Source organism: Littorina saxatilis, linkage group LG12, assembly GCF_037325665.1.
Source record: "Littorina saxatilis isolate snail1 linkage group LG12, US_GU_Lsax_2.0, whole genome shotgun sequence".
NCBI classification, from domain to species: Eukaryota; Metazoa; Mollusca; class Gastropoda; order Littorinimorpha; family Littorinidae; genus Littorina; species Littorina saxatilis.
In genome coordinates, this window is record NC_090256.1 from 81,851,484 (window position 1) to 81,854,073 (window position 2,590).

Consider the following 2,590-nt stretch of genomic DNA (forward strand, 5'->3'; position numbering starts at 1 on the left):
CACCAAACTTGGGTCACGTCAATATATCATCAAACCATAAACGTGTGCAAAGTGTCACAGGTCTAGCTTAAAAAAACAACATTCGAGTTAATCTGAACGTTGACGGGAGCAGTAGCGTAGTGATATTACTGTGTATTGCATATGATTGCAATTAATTACAATGTCATGTGTATCTCATTCAAACTCGTATGACACCTTTGTGTTGTTTGCGCGGTTGATCAAGATTTGCAGAGTGTAGTTGGGCGTGGTGCACAGCGGGTTGGCGGCTCTGACAGAGTGGAACTCGACGCACAGAAAGGTGTTCTCCTTGGCGCCTTCATATCTGAACGTGATCTCGCAGGTCTTCTTTGGTCTCGAGTTCGTGCTCTGGAGGTGGATAAAACACATCAATATATTCATAATGCTGACGTTCTCTACGGACAAATCAGCACGAAAATTGAATAACTTCTCTTCGTTATGTATCATTACTCATTTACTGTGTAATGTATCAACACCCGACCCCCACCCCTGCCCCTCCTCCTGCCAAACATGATATAAACGAAGGTTCATAAAATAAGTAAATAGTTTACACTGTGTTTTTTTAGAAATCAAAAACAAAGTTTTAGAGTCGGCGTGAAAAATAGGGTCGGTCGGGTTACTCTAAACCAACATATTATCTTATTTGGCCTTAAACATTTCTTCAATGTCAAAATGAACGGTCAGGACATGCAATTCATAATCTTGTTCTCTCTCCCTTTAAAGTCATACATGCCTTGGCGTTCACTTTCACATCGACAAAAACAAAAGTATAACTTCATTTGCCTGAATGGATTATTATACAAAACATAGAAACATTCAATTTAAGAGCACAACAAATAAAGATATCAAAAGAGTGAGGGAAAGTGGGCGACACACACATACCTAAAGTGTGGATGGTTACCTAAGAGGCGGCACTGGGTGTAGTGCCTTTGCACTACAACAGCACTGGGTGCAGTACTCGCTCCGGCATCGAAGAATTTTGCACTAAAAAATGCACAAAATTTGACCTATTTCGTCGCCTATAGAGGACGGAAAGAATGTCATTTTGAACATTGTTATGACATTCTTTCCGTCAAAAAAGTCAATTTAACGGTGTTAAATGAAGCGAGCATCCACACAATTAGGTTGCCATCCAGAGTTTAGGTTGCCATCCACGTGTGGATAGTTGCCTTATGGTGATTTAGGCAACCAAACCTGTGGAAACATGGGTACACACACACACACACACACACACACACACACACACACACACACACACTGACACACACACACACACACACACACACACACACTCGCACGTTTACATCCAAAAGCGAATTATGGCATTATAATATCATAATGTAATACTTTCTGAAGTTTTACATTACATTATATTTTATATTAGTTTTTTATTACTCACATTAATTTTCAGACATGGCAGATTCTGAACACTTTAAAACAGGGCTTAAGCATCCCTCAACATGCATGTTTGTCAGAGTATGATCACTTTTACCTCTTCAGAATGGGAGTAATTTTACGTTTTTCAGGTCGTAGGAAAAATGTCAAGGTCAATTGTTTAACTTAATTTGTTTTAAATGTGATTCTGTGTATTTTTCTCGGTATTGTGTCATTTTTTTTTTAAATCGATCAGGAGACTCCATGCTCCCTTAACTATTTTCACTTCCTTACTTCTGTAAAGTTACAGCCATGTTAACTCATTGTCTCCCAGGTACGGATATATCCGTACCCACTCATTTGGCTCTATCTGACCATGCAGGTACGGATATATTCGCTCAGTGACGCTTCCCGTAACGTCGATCTAACGCCTGCGATACACAGTGTTTACACAGTTACTACTAATGCTGCGTCGCCCAAAACAAATAACGGGATTGGGTGTAACGAAAAAAAGAACAGGGCCGGAGTGCCATGTAAATTATGAGCATATCTTCCAAATCCATCTTCCAAATCCATTTAAAAAATATGACACTACCAGACTGTTTCCGCATATTGAGCCAGAATTTTTTGTTTGGGCAAATCGATGTTGCAGTTCCGGAGCAAATGATCAAAATGTTGTTGCGAATGTGCGTTCAAACGTGTTTATCCCATAATATAACAATGTTCAGCTCGAAAATATGGCCAAGAACAAATCTACGGTACTTCGAAGAAAGAAGAATAACAACATTCTTGTCCATTACGACTTGCAATTTACCGTGTGCGCTGTAAAATCTCCCTACCTTCAATTTCAAAGCAGACGAAAAGCAGACATCTTCATTTTCATTCAAGGGAGAAATCGTTGGTCATAAATGTAGTGTCCTGTATGCAGACGATGCATCTAACATGTTGGGAATGATCTCCCTTGTTTGACTATTGCATGCTGGTTGTAAGCCGGGACACATCATGGAAGCATACATCTGAATACATGATTGGAACTCAGAGTTCGGTTGTTCATTACCTCTGTTCTTAGAGAACGTATGGTGTTTGGGTGTGTGCAAGCATGGGCCAAGTCACATACACCAACACTACAATGAAGTCTGGCAGGACCCAAACATACTTCTGCACGCTTTCTTTTCTTGTCATATTCAGTTGCTTCGCA